Raw genomic sequence first — 25,308 nt, forward strand, 5'->3', positions numbered from 1 at the left:
CCCCCATCATTTTTCTCCCCCTGCTAATGGCATCTCTCTGGAGTCCTGATTTTTTGAGCTATTCCAAGAATGCTGCCGATGTCTGTGCTGTGGATGGATGGAAAACTTTTCCCATCAATGGCCTTTCCAGCTCCTCGGTGGTGGCTGGAACATTTTGGTAGCCCTTAGCAGCTCATACCAGAGGATGGGAGCATCTAAGGAAAGACCTAATCCTCACCTGTGTGTGTCCACGTGGAATAATTCCTGCAGGAGAGGAGGAGGAGGTGCTGGGTAATGGTCCTTAAATCCACACCAGTTCACAAAGCCTTGCAGCAATATGTGAGAATCATTCCTGGGACATGTTTACAAATTGTTTAAGAAACTAAGCCCCAAATCCCGTTAGGATTAAAGGCTCTGAGGCATTTGGGAAAATGGCTCCCTTTGGGAACCAAAAAGAGCCGTGATTTTAGGCTGCATCCTCCAACCTCAGCAAAGGATTCCCTTCGTCATCATTCCAGCCAAACCCTGTCTGCTCTGGGCACTGAAGAGCTCTGCCTGTTCCATTTGTCTCTATCTAAAGCTGTATCTCCCAGCAATGATCCATTACGTGGGAATTAGCTTCCCAGGAGGAGTTCTGATGCCAGAAAACACAATAGTTTGGGCTTTTCTCTGTTCATTTTTTCAACACAGGTCTGAAAAACTCGAAAGAAGAAGAAGGAGAAAAGTTATTCACGCTTTGCCATGGGACATAACTCCCTGAGCAGGCTGGAGGCGTTGGATGGATCCAGACCTGTGGTTAAGCTTTCCCAGTTTTCCAAGGTGTTTGGGGCCAGGATATATTCAGGTCACTGGCTGCATATATGAGTAACCTGGGACAGTGGGAGGTGTCCCTGCCCTTGGCAGGGCTTGGTACTGAATGATCTTTAAGATCCCTTCCAAGCCAAACCATTCTGGGATTCTGAGATGCTGTGGAATTGTTTTGGTGTGAAAATCAGGTTATCACAGCTGGCTGGTTCCTAGGTTTTGGGCTGGGACAGCAGGAGCAGCTCATATTCCTCAGAGAGCTCCCCAGGACATCACAACCCCTGATGTCACCCCGTGGAAGGGCTGGGAGATGTGCCTGCCCCAAAAACCCACGCAGGATACACTGGGACATGAGCAGAAGCCTGAGAAGCCTCTTTTCCCAGCTCCACCAAGCTCTGATGGTAACAAGGATCTGCTTTTATCTCTGTGGGTATTAACGCCACTATAAACTCCCAAATGCTGGAGTTCCCATAAAACTGAGGTGGGACTCCCGAGAAATGGACACTTCCCAGCTCTTGGAAATAGTGCAGAGGGGTTTTTGTAACAGCTACAACTGTAATTTAAAGAGAGGAAGAGTGGTATTCCAAGTATTTTGTCTTTAAAAGGAAATTCTGAATAACTTATGGATAAGACATTAACCCAGGCCTCGACCACTGTGGTTGTTAAAGTGCCCTCGGCACTGTTTGCAAGAGGGAAGGTGGAGGGTGTTGGTCTTGGATTCCTGCCTAAATTCCAGTTTAAGGAAATGCATCCCAACTACGTCAAGTTCCACCTGCCTTTTTACTGGGTCTGTATTCCCAACCATGGATCAACAGGCCAGGATTTCTCTGCCCTTCACCAGTGAGAAAATGGCCAAAGCTCCGGGACGCGGCTGGTTCAGCTGGGACTCCGGCATTCCTCCTGCTGGGACAAGCAAACCCCTTGCTTTTGGGGTAGGATTTATGGTTTGTGTCCCAAGCCTTTATCTTCAGGCTTGTTCAGAGGTGGAACAGGTGTCGTGGTGGAAACCTGGGATGCTTAATTGTCAAAAATAGAGGAGGAAAGGGACCAGCAGCGCTGGGAGGATCCAGCATCCCCACTCCGGCCACATCCCAGAATAGTTCGCAGTGTAGAAAATTCTCTTGGACCCTCACATCTACTCAAGACTGGCCTCACTGCCAAAGCAGTTTTTAATTACCCTTCCAGAGGTTGTTATCTCCAACAGCTCATCACTTTAATGGGATAAATATCCATCCCCTCCTGCAGCAGGATCCAGCGTGGCACAGGCACTGCTGCATTCCAGCCCAAAGGTGGCCACACTGCATCCACAGAATAAAGTGATCCCTGTAAAACAAGTTAAAAACAATCCTTCTGGATGGAAAATGGGAATATTTGAAGACATTTCTTTTATCTTGCTTTGGTTTTAAAGATCACACGCTACCAGCATGTGAAAAGGCATCATTTTTCTTCCCTGGAGTTATTTATGATCCTAATCCTGCTCCACCCTGCATGTTACAGATTATGAGGCTTTTCAGTGAAACTTTAAAAAGCAGATCAAATCCCATTTTCCCACCCTTATTTTTGCTTCATCTTCTCTGCACCCCAGCACGGGCACATTTTAAAGGCAGGAATCAGTTTACCTTCGCAGCCACTCCCACAAATGTAGTTCAGGTTCCAGAGCATGCAGGGAACTGTAAATTTGAGAGACACTTTGTATTTGGATATAAATATTTTTCACACTTTGGCAAAGCATGTTTCACCTTGTCTGCATGAGCAACGATGGGCTGCCCTCTGCTACCCCAGTTTTGCACTTCAGAGTCGCTCCCAAGGGATGATTCCGAATGCTCAGGGGGGTGGTGATGCTGCTGTCCTGGTTTTGCAAATGAGAGTCCCAGTGTGAAACGAGGTAAGGATGGATCTGGCTACGCCCCTGGCACAGGGAACGGTGAGGTTTAATGGGAATATCTTTTGTTTGGTGGGGCAAATTGACTCTGAGGGTGGGCAGGCCCTGGCACAGGGTGCCCAGAGCAGCTGTGGCTGCCCCTGGATCCCTGGAAGTGTCCAAGGCCAGGTTGGACAGGGCTTGGAGCACCCTGGGCTGGTGGAAGGTATTCCACTGGATGATCTTTAAGGTCCCTCCAAGCCAAACCATTCTGGAAATCTATGAAATATCAGATGAGGAACTTTATTGGAAGAAATTCTGGTGGGACTGGAAGCAAGGGGGCTTCCTTGGAGGAGTCAGCCAGTTGATGTGCGCTAGGGAGAAAACACGTTTGGGCAAAGCACATTTTTTGGTGAGTCTGCGAGTCTTGAGCATCCCATGGGATGAGAGCTGGTACTCCACAAGAGGAGGGGTATTTATCTTCACGTGGGAGCTGGAGGTGGCATATTTAAGAGCAGGTTGAGCTGTGAGTGTGGCTGGTACAAGCTGACGTAGCTTTAAGACCAGAATAGGTTTCCATTTTCCACCTTCCAGGCAATCACGGAGGAAAGAGATTGTCTCATTTTTTCATGTACATATATCTCGTCCCCGAGTTGCCAAGGCAACACTGTATATGTTTGCAGGCTGGAAGGATCTGGGGATGGAAAATGAAGCCAGGGAGTGGACTGAGGAGAGAAGTCCAGCAGGAATTTTCCCCATGACATTGTGGCCGACTGGCTAGCACTAATTTAAACCGTTCTCCCGGGATTAGTCATCAAACCTGAGATTTTCATTTTTTATTATTTTAAATCAGCCACAGTCGCTCCTGGGAGGCTGTTTTTCATGTTGAAATTAACCTCGTGGAGATGTAGCCGGTGGGGGCTGCAGGAGGGGAGCCAGCAGGGAGGGTAATTCCATAGAAACACAAACAAGGTACAACATCTCGCTCCGGCCGGTGGAAAGCTGAGCCCCCGGGGAGCAGCAGCTCCGTGGCAGTGCAGCCTGCTGCTTCTAGCCTGATGGGAGGCACCTGGATACCTGCATTTTCCCCATGGCCACTCCACGGCTGTATGTCTGCAGCTCCAGGGCTTGTTCTTTTTAGGATTCCTCAGGCACAGGGAGAAGCCACTGCAAGGATCACCTGGACAAACACTGCGCGTAGCTCCTCGTGCCAAGGAGGCTCCTGGCTGCAACCTTGACACTCCTGTGGCACAACTGAAGGTTCTCAGAAGTTTCTTTTTTTCCCAGGTCTGGGGGGCATCAATTCCCGACAGATCTTGCTGCCGCTGTGCCACGGCCTCGAGTTTGAAAGTAGAGGCAGAGAGGTGGACGCTGCCCCAGATTTGGAGCATCCCTTGGGCAGGCAAAGGGAGTGAACTCTGAGGAACACGGGAGCAGTTTTGTGGATGCGTTGAAGAGCTGAAGAAGGACATTACTGAGAATAATTCATTTCTCTATGTTCAGGCACGCTGCACCGCTCAGAAAGTCACAGAAGCTTCCTGTCTGCTCCAGAGAGGGTTTTGGGGATTGTGCCTTTTAAATTCTTACTGATTTTAAGGTTTATTTGTATTACTGTGGGTGTGCTGAGGCCCTGGCACAGGGTGCCCAGAGCAGCTGTGGCTGCCCCATCCCTGGAAGTGTCCAGGGCCAGGCTGGACGGGGCTTGGAGCAACCTGGGATAGTGGGAGGTGTCCCTGCCCTTGGCGGGGGTGGCACTGGATGGGCTTTTAAGTGGCTCCCAACCCAAACTATTTTGGAATTCTACCCTGCAGCCTGAATTGCCCTGGCAGGGACAGAGCCAGAGCTGTAACCACATAGGCACCTCCCATCCATCCTTCCCATCACTTTTTGCCCCAGTCCATCTGGCACGTTGACCCTCCATGGACTCTGTGTGTGATGAAAAAGCCCCTTCAGCTCTTCAAGGCATTTTGGGGGTTTCCTCCAGCAGAACTGACCTTTTCTCTACCTCTTCCCCTGAGCACCCCTGCCTGTAAAAGGCAATTTGTGCTGCGACTTCAAAACGCTTGGCAGACGGTCGGTATTTCTGCTGGGCAGCTTCCCCCAGCTTTTTTCATCTCAAGCAAATAAATAAGGCAAGAACTTCACAAGGGAAAGGGAAGCAGCGGAGGTGGCAGTGCCATTCCTGGTGGAAAGCTGGCATTCCCCACCTCTGCTAAATGAGGTTCACAGAGGACGTCTGGTACGTGCATTTTTAATCTCATCGTTTGATTTCACTGCATCGAGGTTGGTTTTTCATCCCTTTTTGTCAATCACTTGAGAACAGACTTATAAACAGACAAACTGCCTGATGTGCCAGGAGTCGGTGTTCAAAAACCCTCCTCGGACATAATACAGGGTTCAGTAAATGTGGGGAAGGAGCTGCTGGTGCTGGAGTCCCCCTGGGGTATTTCTCCAACCTCCCCCTTCCCCTCTCAGGTCTCTGGGCCCTTCCCTGCAGGTCACGCTTGGCTTTGGGGCACGGAGGGGTCCGTCCATCCGTCCTTAGGGAGAGCAGGCTTAGCGGCGTTCGGGTGTCTGGGAGCAGCATATGGAGGGTGGTTACAGCCAGAGTGTTTTCAGCTGTTGGGAAAGAGGCTGTAAAATATGATTCCCACCATTCCAGCCCTCTGGGCTCGGACTACATCAAATTGGGTATTTTGCCTCTGGCACAAACCAAAACCTGATGCGCCAGAGGATGGCAAAGCCCTCACTTAATCCCTTTAATTGCTTAATACCGCAGCCAGCAAGGAAATGTGTTCTGATCCCGTTAATCTTTGCTGTGAAAGAAAAGCTTTTGTAATTGTATCCGTAGCTCACAAACCCCTGCTCTTCCCATAGCTAAAACACACCCTTCTCTCACCATCACCAACAGCAGCACCCTCAGCAGGTCAATGGGAGAGGAAAGAAACGCTGGTTTCAGTCTTAAAACCCCCCAAAAATAAAAAAAAGAGGTGAAGTACGAGGCCAGCCGAGGTCCAGCTCGGCAGGAGGTGGGAGCAGGATGGCACCGGGCAAGGCAAAGGGGCTGCCCCAATCCAGGGGATGCTCCAGGGAGCTGCCTGGCTCCCTGCCAAGGTTTTTAGCCCCTTCAGTTCCCAAAGCAGCACACTTCATCCAAAGAGGAAGAGAGGAAAGGCTGGGAGGAGGGAGGGTGTTTCTGGTATTGAGCAGCAGTGCAGGGCTATTTCTCTCGGCAGCTGACAGTGTAAATGCATTTCCTGGCAGGCAGCTCGCTCTGTATTAAAATTCTTGATGAAGATTATTAAAGTGTGTTTATGAAAAGCCTGCGAGTGCTTCTTGGACTCCAAGCTGCCTTTCAGAATGACAGGTTTGGGTGAGGGCTGAGTGCTCAGGGGTTATTAAAACCAGGCTGGCCAAAGCCGCCCACTCCACTGGCTCCAGGTGGTATCTGTAGGAAACTGGATGGTCCCAGTTTGCTCAAACAGGGAACCAGCGTGGGGTGACCGTGGCTACTGCAGCCCCAAAACCTTGCTGCAAATATTTTTGAGCATGTTAGGTGATTTTGGGATGTGCTTCTGTTTCCCCAGGTGGGTCAGGGCTGGAGTGAGCTATGAAGAGATGCTGAGGAGCCACGGGGCTGCGGTCACTCCATTGCCTCCCCTGATGGGGGCTGCAGGGGCAGCTGCAGTGACCACCCCTGCACTGATGCCAGCAGAGCTTTGGGGAGACATTCCATGCTGGAGACAGAGCCACCAAATGCTAGACACAAACAAATGTCCCCGTGGCAATGCTACCTCCTCTGCTGGCACCTGGAGGCCCTGCCACCCTGTCATCCTCAGCCCCAACTCCCTTTTCTCTATGCTCTTCCCTTTCCAGCCTGAGGTAGGATTTTTTTTAACATAGGAGACCAGGTTGTATATCTAAATATATGTCCTTAAAAAAAAAAAGTTTCCAAGAACAATGGTGGAAAGAGCCCAAAAATGTGCTAAGAAGGATGAATGCATTAGGACTGGAGGCCAAGCAAAATATCAGAAGGGTGAATCAGAAAGAAGGAAAGGAAGGGGAAAGAAACAGAAACGTATGGAGTTCTTAAAAAGCCATTTTTTCCTTTTAATGTTAATGGCAGCTTTTCAATTTGAGCTTTGAGTGCTGGGGAAATGTGTCCACTGCTGCTGCCTGGAGCTGTGCTCTGGGGGGATGCAGAGGCATTGTTGCAGTGACACGTTCAATCTGCTTTCAATCCTGCCCCATTCAGGAATACAGAATAGTTTGCTTGGAAGGGACCTTTAGAGGTCACATTCTTAGAGGAACATCCCTTAATTCTTTGAGGTCTTACTCTGGGGTTTCCTGTTGGCTCCTGCTTCCTCTGGCTCATCTCTGTAAAACTCCATGTGTGCTGCAGCGTACCCAGCACATCCTCCTAACCCTGGGGGGTCAGACACAGCGTGCCATGGGCAAACCTGGGACTGCTCCCCTCCTCCTTCAAGTCTAATTTAAGGTTCTTCTCCTTGGAGAAACGTGAATCCCACTTGATGCCAGTGATCCTGGTGCCACATAGGCCATCCCATTAGTGCCAGATCACAGGGAATGGCTTCCCCCTGCCAGAGAGCAGGGTTAGGAGGGATATTGGGAAGGAATTCTTCCCTGTGAGGATGGGGAGATGCCGGCACAGGGTGCCCAGAGAAGCTGTGGCTGCCCTTGGATCCCTGGAAGTGCCCAAGGCCAGGCTGGACAGGGCTTGGAGCAGCCTGGGATAGTGGAAGGTGTCCTGCCCATGGCAGGGGGTGGCACTGGATGGGCATTAATTCCCTTCCAAACCATCCTGGGATGGATGTGGATTGAGCAGGTCAGCAGCCCAGCAGGATGCAACACGGGGATGATGCTGAAGGTGCAGTACCTTTCCTGGGGCAGGGACAGCCCTGTGTCCTCTGGAAGTGGCATCACCCTGGCTTTAGGCTGCTTTTCTATGTCTGGTTTTGGTGTCTGGTGGTTGCTACAAACTCGGCATCAGCCTGGGTGCCCTGGCAGATCTCTGTCCCCTTTCGTGACCTGGGCAGGCAAAACCCAAGTTGTCTTGTCCCTTCTCTCTTCCTTTTTACTGTTGGATCTGTCCCTTCACTTCTCCTGCAGCTCAGACCCCGTCCCACTTTATCAGAGGTTCCAGCCTCAGGAGCGCTGATTGCTGAGGGCAGATGAAGAGTCCAGAAAACAAATACTGTAATAAAAATCTTGATTTTGGTTGCATGAAATGGGAAGAATGAGGGTCAACGAGGGTGGAGTGGTGGCTGCAGGCAGAGGTGGGAGGAGAAGTGGGACACCAAGCCCAAATTCACACCCTGGTGACTGTGGCATCCATCAGGGTTAAAGACAATCTGTGTCTCATTAATCATCTGATGTAAACAGAGGGAGACTCACTGGAACACAGCGGTGTCACTGGATGAATGGCCTGGAGTTGGAAAATAAACATTTCAAGCTCTGTCTCGGCGTTTATTTTTGCTGAATGCCTTCTCTGCACCCGGGGGTTCTGCTCACAGCGGGGTGCCACTGCCCCAAACCCATCCCCAGGAGCAATGCTGGAGCAGGGACTTGGGCTGCTGGGTGAGGAATGCACCAAACAGCGTGCAGGAAAAGTCCTGGAGCAGCCACAGTGCCTGCCCTGGGTGCTTTTTATGCTTTCACTGTGAGCTGAAGGGTTTCTCTCTTGGTTCCCTGGGGCTTTAACAGCTGGGAAGTGCAGCAGCGTGGTCGGGCCTGGGCAGGACTGCATCCTTGGAATCACAGCCCGAGGTCAGCTGTGATCCAGGGAAGTGGCACCTGTGTCTCCATCAGATGCTCTCCGTGTTCACACACCGCTGAGTTTCCACAAACCTCAGTTGTTTTTCCTTCAAACCTCTCATTCCTGTCAGGTTTTTTTCCCTCCCCACTTCCCTCTGCACAAACCCACCAGGTGCAGCCTGGAATCCACGCTCACCCCAATGTGTCTTCATTCTGATTTATTGACGTGGTTATTGTACAGATGATTAGAGACATATTTGGGGAGATTTTGCCACCTCAGAGCAGACATGGAGCTGTTCTAGAGCAGTTAATCCTTTACAAATATGGATTTAATCACGCCGGCATTTCACACACAATAACTGTCCTATCCAATGTAACGTTTAGCTCGCTATAAAGAATTTCATTTCAACCTATTTTTTTTTCCCCACAGGCTCATTAACTTCTGCTGCTCAGGAGATCTTGACAAAACCACAAGTGGGTGGCTCAGCTCCGATATCCAACCCGTCCACATCCCACAGGGATCCCAGCTGGTGCATTTGCTGTACAAGGATCTTCACAGGGAGAGGAATTTGCCCAGCCCTGAGCAGGTGAGTGGATTTCGCTGCATCACTGGACCTGATTATTTGCCATGCCGCCTGTTGGGGTTGTAAGAAGCTGGAAGTACAACATATCCCCCCTGCTGTGACATCAGGAATAACAAATTCCAGTAGAAATGTCATTTTGGGCTTTAGGTTTCTGATGGGGAGAAGAAAACAAGCGCTCCCCCCCAACCCCCCCCAGCTCAGCTATGCTTGGTAGGAAAATAAATGACATAAATGCTGGCTTTTCCTGTGCCTGCCCACTTGCCATGGCATCCAGCCTGGTTCCCATCCAGCTCATCAGCCATTCCCCGGGATGGGCTGGTTGCAGCAGAAGACAGGTTGAGAAAAAGAAAGAATTTCCACTGGATTCAATTATTTTAGCTGGAAAAATAAACTCTTGATGCTGCTCGAAGCCAGTGCCTGCCCGGTGCCTCCCCAGCTGAGCAGGAGGTGCTGCCATGCAGCAGGAGGGCTCCCTGCCATCCAGGCTGCTCCGTGCTGAGCCAAGGAAATGCAGATGTCTGGGACCCCCTCAGTGCCCAGCACCCCCTCGCCCTGTCCCCAGTGTGCCACTCATTCCCCGTGTTCCCAGTGCCCTAACAGGGAAGGGGCAGCAGCCTTTGCCTTCGGAGCGCCCTGGCACGGAGCCGTCGCTCTGCCACTGCTGGGAGCCCTGTCTGACGCCTTTTGTGGCCCTTTTGTGTCTGGGACTCCACACTGATGGGTTTTGTCCCCAACACCACCCTGCCCCACTGCCCCCAGCCCCTTGGCCAAGGGGGCTGTCGGGGAAGACAAGGGGATATTCTTTGGAGAACAGTGGGAGATCTCATGGCGGGGCAGCCGGCTCACGGCCACCGCCCACACTGCCCTCCACACCTGGGTCACGGCGGGCACTGGCATTTCTGGGTCTGTCTGGGGCACCACAAGTGAGCTGAGCACAGAGGGAGGATGAGAAGATGGGGTCAGTGCTCGGGGATTGCGGGCAGCGGCCAGGGAGAGGTGACATCCCACTGGACCCTTCTCCAGCAGCACTGCAAGCCCAGGAGCAGCCCAGGCAGCCCTTAAGGGCCTGAGCTGTTCCCAGCTCACTTTGCAGCATCCCACTGGCACCCCATGTCGTGTGGGAGCCCCCCAGCCCCGTGTGCTGTTTGTTTTGGAGTGAGGGAGTCTTTATCTGTGGAGTTTTCCACAGTCCATCTTCTAAACTTCCCCATTCCTGGCCTTCATCGCATCCAGCAGCTCCTTGGGCTGTGGCACAGCCAAATGTCCTCATGGCCAGGTGCTGCTTCCATGCCTGCCCTACCCACAGTGGTGGATGTTGGTGGGATGCTGGGCAAGACCTCCCTTCCCCATCCCTCTCCCTGTGATCCCTTCCAGCACGGCTGTTTCCACTCTCCTTTTCCATGGGATATTGCCCTGCATTGCTTCATGTATCTTCTGCAAGGCAACGAGCTCTGAAATGCCCCCTAATGACCACGGCACCGAGTGTGGTGGGTACCAGGAGCCTGGGGAGGATGCAGGTGGTTGCAGGAGCAATGAGGATGCTCAGGAGTTGCTGTGGACAATGTGGGAAAAAAGAGGGGAAAAAGCCCCTAAGCCCAGCCCAGGGTGTAGCTCTCTCCATCCATGCAGACCTTTCCTTCATGAAGTGACACCTTCACTGTTAAAAGGTTAAAATGTGCATTTTGTGTGGCTCAAATGCCAGCAGGAACAAGGTCTGGGGAAAGGGGGAACCTGAGTCAAGCAGGGCTATCAAGCACTGTCTTTGGGCTAGTGCTGGGCTCTGCGTGGGGCAGGTGAGACCCCATCTGTGGCAGGACCTGGGGCAGGGTTAGGAGGGCCAAGAGCAGCTGATGTGCAAAACCTCTGGGTTTTTCCCCTTTTTTCCTGTTACACAAACCTCATCTCAGCAGTTTTTCCCACCAGCCTTCCTCTGCACAAGCAGGAACTTCCCCGAGGGTGGCCGACTTTCCATCACCGCTTTCCAGGGGATTTCTCCCCCTTTTCTCCAAAACCCCCCTCCCTGCCTGCGCAGCTGTGGAGCAGGGATGGTGCAGGGCCAGCTCTCGCCACGGGCCTGTCTCAGCAGCAATAAAGCTGTCGGCAGCGGCGCGGTCCGGGCGGCCTCGTGCTGGAGATGCAATTTGGGAGGCAGAGCTGCAGCTCAGCCCGGCTTCCCCTCCATCCCTCCATCACCGCCCCGCCGTGTGCCAGGAGACAGAGCTGGCGCTTCTCCCACCAGAGGAGCGGCGAGCGTCAGCCAGGATGTCTGGTGAGAAGGAAGAGGCTGTCTGTGAGCACCGAGGGAAGCCCTCCACTGACCCTCTCTGCTCCATCCAGCTTCCCAACAGTATTCCCAGATCCAGGAGCAAGCAGCCTGAGAGTCGTCTGGATCTCCATCAGAAAGAGAAACCACAAGGACCATTAGCCCTGCAGCAATGCACGTGCCAGGGATGTGTTCACCCCTTCCCAACATATCCTTGCTTTGTGTGAGGGGAAACTGAGGCAGGAGGTTCCCAGAGGATCCCGGAGGATCCTCCTGCTTCACAATGCCTCAGTCCCACTAGTAGAACACAGAGGGTGCTAAAGAAAAAAGGAATTTCCATCCTGCCAAAAATTCAAACGTGTCCGACTCTGGGGATCATCTTTAAATACAGAAGTTGGGAATTTCACCTGCAGAGAAATATCCACAAGAGGAAAAATCTCCTCTTGCCTTTACAAGTCAAACTGAGTACAGGAGAGGAGCAAGGCACAGCACAAGGCACTGACCCTCCCGAAGCACAACGCTCTCAGAACCCTGAGGAGGTGTTCTCTGAAGAGGTTTTCATCAAGCCAAAATGGGCCTGCAAAATGCAGTCTGGTAAAGCTCCATCCAGCTGGAAAATCACCGTCCAGCTTTCCCCTTGGAGTTCTCTCTCTAGACCTCATACAAAGTCTTATTTTTTCACTCCTTTCTGAGATGGGCTCCACTTCTCCATCTCAAGGCGCCCACAAATCATGATTTGCCTCTCTTTCTAATTTCATTTCAGTGGCTTCTGTTCCTGCTGTGGTTGGATTCACTCTCGGATGTCTCGGAGCTTCTCCGTGAGTTTCGGAAGCAGAAACGCGTTTTCTTATTCGGCCCTGAAGGTGCTGCTGGAATTGTTCAGCACGTGACACAAAGCACCACCGGATACCTCTGAAAGTTCAAACCTAGGGAAAAGTGGGATAGGGGCAGGGATAGGGATGGGGATGGGGATAGGGATAGGGTAGGGATAGGGATAGGGATAGGGATAGGGATAGGGATAGGGATAGGGATAGGGATAGGGACAGGGACGGGGATAGGGATAGGGATAGGGATAGGGATGGGGATGGGGATGGGGTTGGGATGGGGATAGGGATAGGGATAGGGATAGGGATAGGGATAGGGATAGGGATAGGGATAGGGATGGGGATGGGGATGGGGTTGGGATGGGGATAGGGATAGGGATAGGGATAGGGATAGGGATAGGGATAGGGATAGGGATAGGGATAGGGATAGGGATGGGGATGGGGATGGGGATGGGGATAGGGATGGGGATGGGGATAGGGATAGGGATAGGGATAGGGATAGGGATAGGGATAGGGATAGGGATAGGGATAGGGATAGGGATGGGGATGGGGTTGGGATGGGGATAGGGATAGGGATAGGGATAGGGATAGGGATAGGGATAGGGATAGGGATAGGGATGGGGATAGGGATGGGGATGGGGATGGGGTTGGGATGGGGATAGGGATAGGGATAGGGATAGGGATAGGGATAGGGATGGGGATGGGGATGGGGATGGGGATGGGGATGGGGATGGGGATAGGGATAGGGATAGGGATGGGGATGGGGATAGGGATAGGGATATGGATAGGGATAGGGATAGGGATAGGGATAGGGATAGGGATAGGGATAGGGATAGGGATAGGGATAGGGATAGGGATAGGGATAGGGACAGGGTAGGGGTAGGGTTACGGTGGGGATGGGGATAGGGTGGTTAGTGATGCTCTCAGCACACGGCACTCCTGGGAAGCGTGCAAAGGGATGGAGACAGTTGTGTGCAGGGGAGCAGCTCCTGCCTCATGTCCTGCGACTTGAGGATTTCACTTGGGACATTTCTGCTTCAGTCCCTGTCTCTCAGGCACATGGTTGGGTTTTTGGAACTGTCCTGTGCAGGGCCAAGATCTGAGCTCGATGATCCTTGTGGGTCCCTTGCAGCTCAGGATATTCTGTGATTCTATTCCATGTTTCCTGTGTTTTTTCTGTTCATCCTGGTACCTAGGGAATGCTGGGGTTGGGAGGAGCTCTGGCCCTCTCCAGAGGGCTTGGCGAGGGATAAGGAGGTATTTCTGTAGCAGCTGCTCTCACTGGAAGCTCCAGGCTGACTTTCTCATGGGAAGAGCAGACTCGGTCCGTCCAAGCGACCCCTGCCTGGGCGTATTTGTGCGTGTGATCCTGACACCTCTCCCCCCACGGCAAACACTGGCCCTGGCCAAGGCCCTGCTGTCCATCCCCATGGCCTTGGGGATGGGTGGGAGCCCTCAAAGGTGAATGATGAGGAAGGAAGGAGGGGTCTGGCAATGCTCTGGAGGGTGTGTGATTTCACATTTCCCCTTTGAGGCTTGTAGGACTGAAGAGCCCAGTGAACCCCAGAGCCCCCAGTGCAGCTGACAGCTCTGCTGGAAATAGATACAGTCCCATCCCGCCCTGGTGTTGTTGTTGGCAGGCAGGCTTGGAGGCCTCCAGGTTGGATTTGTCAAGAGCACAAGCAAAGGAAAATTGTTCTCATCTGAACAAACACAATCAGTTGCTGCCAGCTGTTCCAGTGCCCCAGCAGAGGATTCACGTGGCTGGCCCTTTTCCCCAGCCTGGGCTACTGGTCTGACTGGTGGGTCAGAAGGACTTGTGTCTCTCTAGTGGATGTTTTGTTGCTCATCCTCCCTCCAGCTTCCATCCAGGGGAAGGAATGGGGTCAGTGTGGACACCCTGAGCACTGCCCTTCTCCTCTGCTCACCTGGAGCACAGGGAAGGCTTCTGTGGCGGGGTTGCAGTTCCTGGAGGGTGGGAGGATGGCAGGAGGTGACATGTCTGGGCTCCTGGTGTTGGAGTGAAAATGCTGCAAGCAGCACCAGCTTTGCCTCGCGGATGCGTTTGCAGCGGTTCGTTGTGTTGGCTTCGCACGGCGATGATCAGGGTCTGTCTCTGTGCTGGCTCACGTGCGACTGCTGAGGGCCGGAGCCAGCTCCACCCCACAGAGCCCACACCAGGTAATACCCTCTGACACCTGCCCCTCTCCAAACACGGTCACTTTTAGCCCTTCTTTGTGTTTTTTCCCAAAAAGCAGCTCCTGTCCTGCCTTTGGGCCTGCCTGCCCTGCAGAGCCTCAGGTGAGGGCTGCAGCACAGCTTGTGTCACTTTTACGAGCTGCATGAAACCTCCAGCTCGAGTATCTCACACAGACGGATCCATGGATTCCTCCCCTCCCTCAGCCCTCTCCCTGGGGGGGGGATGTGGTTTCCCAGGGCTGCAGAGTGTGGCTGTGCTGTGAACGGGGCCACGCTGGCAGATGTGCTGTCCCCGTGTCCCCCAGCCAACCCAAACAGGGCCGAGTGACCCAGTAACATATTTTATATTGCATTATAATATAATCTTCTCCTCAGAGCTGCTGCCTGCTGGGTGTCTGCTGCAGAGGAATTTCTGTGCCCTGAGAAGAGGATGGCTCCGGGCCCTGGGGGAATCTGCCTGGTTGGTTGGAGAAGAAAATATCTTGTCTGTGTCTTGGCCAGATCACAGAGCAGAGCTGTGCTTCTTTGTGGGCAGTGGGAACATCACCAGTGTGGGATGGGATTGTCTCCATCGCTGCACTCGGGTTTGTTGCACGGTGGGTGTTTTAATTGGGAAACCTTCCCTAAAAACCCTGCCTGGCTGCAGCTCAAACCAGCCCTTTCTCCCTGCTCTCGTATAGCTTCGATCTGTTCCTAATTGCCAGAAAACAAGCCAAGCCCCACCTGCTTCTTACCACCCACAGACAGCCCACCAGGCCCCCTCCTCTGCTTTCCAGGTCTAAACTCACCTCTGACTGCTACCCTCCCCTGTAAGACATTTCCAAAGTGTCTGACTAAAACACACTCAGAAACCTCCCTGAAGCAGGAGCCTGGAGCTCTCAGGGCGTAGAGGATGCCTGTGGCTTTAGAGCATCTCCACCTCTCTGGGTACCTCCTGGCACCAAGAGATGGAGGGGGCAAGAAAGGCCCCAAAACTTCTTAAAATTTGAGTGATTTTTCCTCCTTTAAACCCCACCGTGAGTCTCTCATCAGTTCAAGGAAATGCATCTGCGTTCCTCTTTTACTGCTCGCTGCTATTGGGTGATTTAAAAACGGGGCAGCTGGGGCCACTCATTCTTGACCTGGAGGAAAGCAGGAGGCTTATAAAAGCTCTGAGTGCTGCAGGAATTATGAGGTAATTAAAAAAAAAAAAAATCAGGCCAGAGCTGGGACCACGTCAATAAAAGCAGGAGGAACTGATGTCAGCCCCACGCAGGATGTGGGGACTGATGCCTCTGCCCTCTGCTCCTGCTGCTGAGCCCCTGGTGGTGCTGAAACCTCGCACTTCCCACTGGCAGGAATTTGGGAATTCAGGAGACAGAACACATGTTGGGGCTGGGTGGGCTCTTATTTCCTTGGGGAATTCAGCTGACTGGAATCCCTCCCTCCCAAATGTAAATCCCCTGTGAGCCTTGGCGGTGGGTGTTTTATCAGAGCAAGATGAAGATCCCCCAAAAAAGCAAAAATTAATATTTAAAGGGATGAGGAGGGGTTCCAAATCACCATTTGGGGGGTTAAGAGGCCTGGTTTTCAGGGGGGGAGCATATTTTGCCCGCCACATGGTCATAAGGATTAAACCAGGGAAAAGAAACCTGGTTTTTCTTTATCTAGGATTTATCTAACTCAATTTAACCCAAGACTCAGCCTGGGTTTCCTGACCTGATAAGAAGAAGGAGAGAGAAATCAGCAGGAATTAATATGCAGGGCCTTTCCATTGCTCATTGCAATGATCCAGGTCTTTCCAAAACTGGGAACCCACATCCTCGTTTGGGGTTGCTCAGGACTGCTTCTCCAAAGAGCAGCTGCCTCCTCCAGGAGCAGTGCATGGGAGGTTTTTGGGAGCAGCCTCCTGCCACCCACATCTGTCCCCATCCCACAGTCCTGCAGGACACAGATCTGGGGGATTAAATGCCAGCAGTGCTCAGCTGTTCTGCCAGGTTTGGGCCCTGGTGGGAATTAAAGCCCTGCCTTTAACAGCCTTCCCAACACATTCCCATCCCCACAGAACCCCTCACAAGTCCCTGTAACCCCCCTCCCCAGAAAAACCTCTTTGGAGCAGGCAGCAGGGAAGGGAAGGTTCCCCCTGTGAATTCTCCCTAATAATTTCTGGCTTCGTTAATCCATATTCCCTGTCTGGAGCCCATCTGGAAGCCAAGCTGTGACTTTGCTCTTGAGGGAATCTCAGGTTTTTGCCTGTTTTCAGGGTGATGCCTTAGGTTTTACCTTTTATATTTCTCCAATCCTGCACTGCCTGCTGTGTCACTCTGAAGTTTGGTGTGGCCTCTCAGCTGCTGTTCTCTCGTGCTGGTCAGACATAACAAACCTCGCTAGGTTTGCCCTCCAAGGACACCAGGCCCCAAAAGGTGTGAACTAAAAACCTCTGAAGAGGAGGGACAAACTTGAGATAATTACATCAGGAACTGAGGCTGTAATTGGAGAATTAACCCTGATATGCAAATGGACCAAACTCATAAAAATGCGAGGAACCCGTGACCCAGGGTCCAGCTTGGGTGGAGCCTTTGGACTGCCCAGGGTGAACCTTTGAAGGCCATTCAAATAAACTCCTACTTTTATTCTCTTATTTTCATCTAGCCTCTATTTTTAGGTGGCCACCTCAAGGCATCAGTGTCTTTATTCAAATGTAAGGCCTTAATGAGAACGATACAGGGAACAAGTCCAGCCTCACTGCTTTGTTTCCTGAATATTTCCATCCCAGCTGATGCTGTCAGGTTGGTGGGTGTGGGTTTTTCCCCCTTGTATGAATGAACACAATACTTCTGCAGAAAGGGAGGGGTGAGCTTGGATGTTTTCACCGTCAGGTTTTAGGGATCATTAATAATGCCTGCAGTGCTTTCTGTAAGGACGAGCCAAAGATTTGGGATGTAACAGCTTCCTAGTGGAAAAAGGGATTATTTCCAAATTATAATGTTTTGCAAAGATGACACCTTGTTTCTGATGAATTCTTTTCACTTTATATCCAGCTTTTTGTCTTGCTCTGGTAAAAAAAACTTGCCAGGTATGTATTTAGATATGTATTTATAACAGAGATGCCTGCTTTAAACAAATTATTTGTTAATTAAATGAAATATTTCTGCCTGGTTCAGAGAGAAAAAATGCAGCACTTTGTAACTGAAAGGGAGTTTGCTGTGAGCTCCTCTGGAAGCCAGGCTGTGCCCAGATCAGGTGAGATCTGCCACATCTCCCTGGTCACCCCAAGCCTGGGCAGATCAGGAGATGGGGGTACCCAGGGAGGGGGCAGGAATCAGATTCTGCCTCATGCCCATGGTCGAGCTTCTGCCCCTGACCTCACTGCAGTCTCATCTCTACCTTGTGATGAATCCCAGCTGATTTTCCAGCCTGAGCTGTCCAGCCACTCATGTTGGATTATAAACTGGAACTTTTACAGGCTGTATGTGGGGTTTGTGGCTTCCTTTCCCTCTCTCTGTCTCCAAAGTCCACGATTCTTAATAAATCATCCTCTAGCCTGAGTTGAGTCTTGCTGTTTTAAGTTTAACTAGATTATTTTTTTGCTGATAAGCCAGACTTTGAATTCTTCCCAAGATCACGGGTTGGGGCCCATAATATCATGGAGGAGAGACTGTTCATGGTGATCTATCACATGGGAACAGCACCAAGCTCTCAGGTTTCCCTTAGATCAGCACTTAAAGGCACAGCACTTGTACCTCATGGAGCTGGTGGGAGGGAAGAGTCAGGGCTCCCACCAGATACATGGAAAATGGACTGGGATGACAGGAAAATGTTGTATTATACATCCATTTCTTGCACTGTGTCAGCGCCAACAACTTCCTAAGGCTTTGATCCTGACTTCACTCCAATTTCTGCTCTTCCATCCAAACAGACCCAAATCCACCCAAGGGTGGGATTGAAGTGGAGGAAAGCATTGAGAGAACCTGCTACACCCTCTTGTTGTTTCCCTCACTCTTCTTTGACACCACCCTGACACCACATAAATTTGTTTCCCTTGACAGCTCCAGGCAAATGTGTCACGTTTTCAGATCCATCCTGATGCGATCCTTGTTCTCCCAGCCAGTGCCTGAGCTCCTCTCCCAGTATCTCTGTTGACTTTGGCCTCCTCCTCAGAGCCCCAGGCAGCTCCCATCACATCCCACAGAGTCTCCACGTTGTGTTCCTCGAGGATTAACCCTGCGAGGAACCAGGGCAGCACATGGCACAGGTCACCCTTCGATCAGAAGTTCCAGCCCCGCTCTGGGTAGAGCAGCTCCGTGAGGGGCTTTACTGGGATGAGGTGGGAGGTGGAGGAGTCCTCCTTGAGGCATGTCGTGTGCTCACAGCCTGTGGAAAGAATGGATTGATCGAGATTAAAGGTGTTCCTGATGAGAGCAGCCGGGAAGAATGGTCAGGATCCATGAGACACGTGCGTGGTCGTGGTTTCTAGAGCCATTCTCCCTCTGCTAATGCCTGATACTGGGCAGCCCAGTCCAACCTGCCCCTGGGCTGGCTGTGATCCCTCAGCCTGACTCCTTCTCCCAGTTTAGCCAAAAAAAACCCATCTCTGCAGTCCCAGCATCCCCCCCAGTCCTGGATAGGGTTGGCACATCTTTTATCTCACTTGGCCCAGCAGGCCACAAATTCCTGCGGTTCTGGGGTGGGTGAGGGGGGGAGGGTCTTGCCTGGTGTCCCTCTGCTCAGGAGGCAGCTCCCTGTGTCACACATATCAGTGTGTTGTGTTGGGAAAGCTGTGCTGCTGCCCAGCTGGGGGCTGGAGATGAGCCAGGGGCCATCCGTGCCTCCGTGGGAAGGCAAGAGGGAAGACGTGGTGAAGCTGTGTCTTCATGGGAATTTGTGTTGCTTTCACTTTTTTAAAATTATTTTTCTTTTTGGGGGGATATTTTAAACCACAAGATGCTATTTTTGTTTTTCTACAGCTCAGGAAGGCCGGTGGCCATGAGCTGATGGCCTCTGTCCTGTCCTGATGCAGCCACCAGCACAGGCAGCACCAACACCTTCCCCTCAGAGACTTTTCAGGAGGTGAGTTTGGCTGGCAAAGGCTGGGATCACCTCAGGTGGGGGCTGTGTTCCTCTCCAGTGAGTCACGCTGGCAGGGACACTGGCAGCATCCTCTGTGGGATTTGGTGGGTCCTGGATTCCCTCCCACCTCTCCTTACTGCGGCCATCACCTCGCAGTCAAACCCCCAAGGTGAATCCCTCACAGAGGGGGAGAGCTTCCCCACGCATCTGCTGACGGATGTGTGTTTTCCTTGGCGTTGTGTGCCTCGTGGCTGCTGGATACTTATCTGAGTGATGAATTCATCTGCACAGGGACCCCTGAATCGTGGGGCAGAGGGAAAGCATCTATTAGAGCGGCTTGGCATGAGGGAGAAGGAATAACAAAGAGGAGAGGGGTGGTGGTTGCACATCAAAGCTGTGTCTCCGCTTTCCAAGCCCATATTTTTCCTAGCCTATCTCCTGGATTTCATCTGGCTGTGGTGAAAGCAGGCACAAGCCAGTGCTCTGGTGTGTCAGAGGCTCATGCCTCGGCAGGGAGAGATGGAGTTTCTGAATTCCAGCTGTGTTGGGCATGTTACCTTCCTCATCGCCTCCCCTGCCAGGGATGGTTTTTCCATGGGGTGGAGAGCCCTGCTATTCCATGGAAATCCTTCAGCTCGGGGCTGCCGCGCTGCCACAGGGGGATGTGACAGGGGACATCGGTGTCACAGCTCGGATCACACAGAGCCCAGGGGTGAAAATCCCTGGCTCCCTCCAGCCCTGGTGCCAGGCTGCTCCACATCCCGCCTGGAGCTGGCAGCTCCTGGCTTGCTGAGCTCACAGATTCCAGCAGCAGGGAGAGAGGGGGAGCTGAGCCCTGAGGCCTCGTCCGTGGCCCCTCCTTGTGCCTATGCACACGTAGGTGTGGGGTGCTGCTGGGGGCTTGTGCAGATGAGGATCCTTCTTCCCCTAAACCACCTGGGACACGCTCCCCGCGTGGATCTGAGAGCCTTTTCTCAGGATTCAGTGCCCCCACAGGAGGCTGAAGTTCCCAGAGGGAGACCATGGGCTTTACGTCCCCTGTAAGGAGGTGCAGGCAGTGATCTCTGGGACAGCTGAGACCCAAATTCCCCTTAGGAGCAGCGGGATGGCTGGGAGCTGGACTTGTTTCAGGAAATAGATATCACGTCTCTGATGGAAAGAGGGATGGAACAAATCCAGGATGGGGATGCAGGGCCAAGCACTCGTGGGAGGTTAGGAAGGTGCAGGTGGGTGTGTAGGGTCATTTGGAAAGAGATCTGGCCCCTGTTTCTGTGCTGCATTGCTCTGAAAACAAGCCCCTTTCTTTTCTTCCTAAATCCAGGGTCCCAAAGTGAAACCACCGTCCCAAGTGGTCTGACAAGGGAGTTGTGGGGAGCAGCTTCTTGCCTTGGTTTCTCTGAGCTGTCCCCAGGGCAGGTGGTGTGACAGGCAGGCCTGTCAGAGAAAGCAAACCCTCCATCACCTCATGCCTTTAGACTGCCAAATCACACGGCTGCCATCAGGAAGCTCAGCAGATCCCCCTGGACCTCCGGGAGATCATCTGGGTGGCACAGCAGTAGGAAAGGAGCTGGAAAATGGGTTAAATTGCTTTTTCCCCACAATCTCAAAGCGTTCATGGCGGGACCTTTTGCCAGCATTGTGCAATGCTGGCTCACGTTTTGCTTGAACTTTAGTCCTGCTTTTAATCCATGCCACAGGAACCTCCAGGGAAAGGAATGTTGCTGATTCCTGACTTCAGCCATGATCAAAACCTTTCAACTCCTTCCCAGGCCATTGTTCTGTGTCCTGTCAGCATTGTCCCCAGGGCAAGGGCAGCTGTGTACCTGGATCAGGAGCGTTCCTCCATCAGAGCCAGCACTGCTCCAGCCCTGCAAAGCGATCCTGCAGAAGCCTTGGAGAAGCAGCATTGCCCCCGTGACTTCCAGTCCCCCAAAACCACAGTGAACTCTCAGATGTTTGTTTGTTTGCTTGTTTTGGCAGGAGGAAAAAGGGCCAAATTGAAGTTTAGGGAAATGTATCATGCATCCTTCATCTGGCATCGTGGCTCCGGCTGGAAGAGCCCTTCCCACTTCCTTCCCTTATCCGTTAACGAGGTGGATAATGCGGGAAAGGGGCTTGGACAGCAAAAGGCAGCGGCCACGCATGAGGCACTACTGCTGCACCTACCCCCAGCCTGGCTCTTGGGCAGTGCTTCTGGACAGTGCCAGCTCCAGGAATCGTGAATTTTAGGAGGATCCATGTACTCACCCAGCTCATCCAGGTGGGGGGTGCAAGGTCTGGGTTTGGGGGGTTCTTCCAGGTAATTTGGCCAAAGACTGCCTTCTCTCAGGGCATGAGCTGGAGGACAGTGTGAGCCCACAGGCACCAGAACAGGCAGGGGTGGAAACCTCCCACTTTTGTTTGGAAAGTTGTGAGCATGAGAGAAGAAAGCAAAGGGGTTCACACAGGCAAGGAGGGTGCACATGGGCTGTCCAGCCATCCAGACCCCTCTTTCCAGGGAAGGCCAGCTCCCACCCCAGCCTTCCAAGGCCACTTTTTGTTGGAAAGGATGACGAGCTGCCTGTAACAATCTCAGCTGGCTCTTTCCTGGAAGAAGCCTTCGCTGTCCCATCCTCCCACCACTCCAGAGCATTCTCCAGGGATGTTTCCAGCCCTGCCAGTTCTTCCAGGACCTCTCAAGATGATCTGTTTCACATGAGGCCTGTTGCCTGCAGTCCAGTGTCCATCCCAGCTGGACATGGACAATTTTTGGCAGGAGGGAAAGCGATGCCAGGCACTGGAATTGGGCTCTGGTTGGGGTTTTTTCTCCCTTAGTTGTTTGGGGTTTTTGTTCAAATCCAATTGATGAACATCACAGGGTCAAGCCATCCCTGTGTGCTCAGGGGCAGTGAAGTTGGGTTTGCATCTAAGGGGAAGGGTTTGGAAGGGGACAAGGAAAGCAAATGCTGCATTAAGGACCTTAATTTAACTGCCAGTATAGCTCTGGGTGTGGACCCAGGATCCCTGCTCCAAGAGCACCCTTGAGGGGTTAAAACATTTACTCCTCCATCTCCAAACCCATAATTTTTAAGCTCCTTTAAGGCATGTGCAGATGAGGCAAAGTCATTTAAATGCAGATTATCTAAGGACCCATCCCAAACTTGCCTGCAGTTGGAGAAATCATGATTCATATGGTCTTGAGTCCTACAGGTGTCCCTCAAAAACCTGGAAGAGAAATTTGATCTAATAAATCTCCAAGGTCTGAGTTCTGCTGGATTTCCTTATTCAAATCCTGGTTTTCTGTGTTGCAGGTTAAACCAGGGTGTCCATGTTCTGCAGACTTGCCTGGGAAAGTGGGAATTCAGCCTGGAGGAAAGAACCAACACAAGCAAAAGCAGAAAACACCCGATTCCTACACACCCCTCTGTGTATGTCTGAATGAAGGCGTGCATCCCCTTCCTCCCTGGCCCAGGAAGGACCACACTGCATCCCTTGTTCGTCACCCACCGGAGCGTGGTACCACCGCCCTGCCCGAGGCTGGGGATGGCCACTGTGATCCAGACAATGGGGATGGAGAATGAATGGAAAATGATCTCCTGTGTTGAGCTGACAACCAGCTCTCTGTTCCCCAGGCGAGTTCCCAGCTCCTGGGTGAAGGGAGCGTTCCCACCCCAGGAAATCCCTGCTTTGATCTTCCTAGCGCTGCATTGCTGCTTCTCACAGCTCCTGGATAATTTAAAAAACAGAGAGGAGAAGGAAAATATTCTTTTACAGCCTTATTTATTGGTGGTTCTTGAGGAGTCTCCCACAAAATCCGCTCATAGGAGCGTGGCAAGGGAACAGAGGAGGGAGAGCCCTCTGGAATAGCCAGGCTGTTGGATGAGACTCACACAAGCTTTGTATTTTCCTTAAACCACCTCAGCCACTTCCTAGAAAGGTGAGGGTGCAAATCCACCCAGAGTGTGCAGAGGACACTGGGGTTTAGCATTTTTCATGCCAATGTCTGGCATGTTCCAGGAGCAGAGAACCCCAGAATGGTTCAGGTTGGAAGGGAGCTCCACACCCATCCCATTCCAACCAAGGGCAGGGACACCTTTCACTAGACCAGGTAGCTCCAAGCCCCATCCCACCTGGCCTTGAATACCTCAGGAAACAGGATATTAGCTGAGAAATTAAAGGGGTTTGGGGACTATACATGACCATGGGAGCCCAGGATGAGGTTTTTCCTAGCTGATGCCATCCCAGAATTGATATAGACTCCATCCCCTCCTCACCCAGCCTGCAAACCCTGTCTGCCTGGCTCTGTGATGCATCCCATGGTGGTGTGGAGCAGGGAGCAGCTGTGGGAAAGGAGCTGTAAAGAAAATAATCTGGCCTATTTCTCTGCAGAAGTGCTGGGAGGAAGGGGCTGGGATGACAGAGATCCGAGTCCTCTTCCGCCCGGCCCCTCCAAGGGTCTCGTGGCCTCACCAACCAAATTCCAGTTTGCACATTGATGCAGTCTGTCTGACTGGGGGGGGAACTGGTTTGGGGAAAGTGAGGGCAGGACAGGATTTTTGCATGACAAATTTATGTCAACTGCCAAACCCGTTTTCTCAAGTTTTCTATTTATTTTTTAATGTACTTTTGAGGGATGGCCAAACTTAGAGAACTTTAGCCCAAAAGGAATTGTATCCAAAGAATTTATGAGCAACTTAAAAGGAGAAGGCAGCGAGAAGAAACTGAAAGCCAGATGTAACTGCAGTTTTAGATGGCTTTTAGTTTAGTTTCAGATTTTTTAGGGGCTCTGACAGGGAACTGTTGGATTTTTGCAATGGGTCTGCAATCGGGTATTGAGGCAACCGTGAACTTTTGATCACTTATTCCTTGGTCTTCTGCCCACATCCAAGAGGGAGTATCTGACCATCTCGTTAACCTCTTGCTTTTAGATGCTGAGATGAGGAAGAGAACAGCAGGAATCAGCAGAAATGCTGTGAAAACATGGAATCAGGAGCTGTGAAACACCCCAAGCAGCGCAGAGCTCCTCCTGGGGAAGTAGCTCCAAAGAAAGAAATTGTTCAAATTAAACAGGTCAGCAAGGCCTCGTGTGTTGTATTCTTCATAACACTCACACTCTGGCCTGACCTGGGAACACCAGCACACCTTGGCTTTGCTGAGGGACGATCAGGAGGGGGTGAGTTGAGGAGGAAAGGTCCCGTTCACAATGAGGACAAGCGGCTTTTGAGGGGGACAAAGCAAACGCCCCCCACCAGAAACTGGAGTGAGCTCCTGGAGTGAGCTCCTGCAACGCCAACAAGGGCTCCTTCAGCAAGGACATCCTTGGCTGAATCTCTGTCCGCCAGGGTGGGGTAAGGGATGAGGCTGAGAGATGCTCAAGGCACAGGATTTCCCCGTTACAAAGACTGGCTCAGATCTTCTTAAGCTGGTACCAGTTTTTGAGGGAGAAATCAGTAAGAGCACTGCAATGGGGCCCAAGGATTACATAGAAAATCTCAGCTAAACCAGGATGGAGGAGACTTGCCCAGATTCCGTGGGCAATGATAAGGGATAATTGGGATAGGGCGAGGACATGAGCATCCTCTGCTGCCCCTTTTCCTCTTCTTTGAAGAAAGGCAGAATCGCAGAGTCACAGGATGATTTGGGTTGAAAGGAAACTTAAACTCACCCAGCCCTGCCATAGGCCTTCCACCAGACCAGATTGCTGCAAGCCCTGTCCAACCTGGCCTTGGACACTTCAGGGATCCAGGGGCAGCCACAGCTGCTCTGGGCACCCTGTGCCAGGCCCTCCCCACCCTCACAGGAAACAATTCCTTCCCAGTATCCCATCCAGCCCTGCCCTCTGGCAAAACCCATTCCCTCTGCCACCCCATGCCCTGGGAGCTGACACTGGCAGCACCCCTGGCTGGTGTGGAGGTATTGGTGCCCAAGCTGGGCAGAGCAGCCTCCTCCTCCTCCTCCCTCCCCTGCCCTGTGCCCCGTCAGCATCGGGGC

The sequence above is a fragment of the Aphelocoma coerulescens genome, chromosome 24, assembly GCF_041296385.1.
Source record: "Aphelocoma coerulescens isolate FSJ_1873_10779 chromosome 24, UR_Acoe_1.0, whole genome shotgun sequence".
In the NCBI taxonomy this organism is placed as follows: domain Eukaryota; kingdom Metazoa; phylum Chordata; class Aves; order Passeriformes; family Corvidae; genus Aphelocoma; species Aphelocoma coerulescens.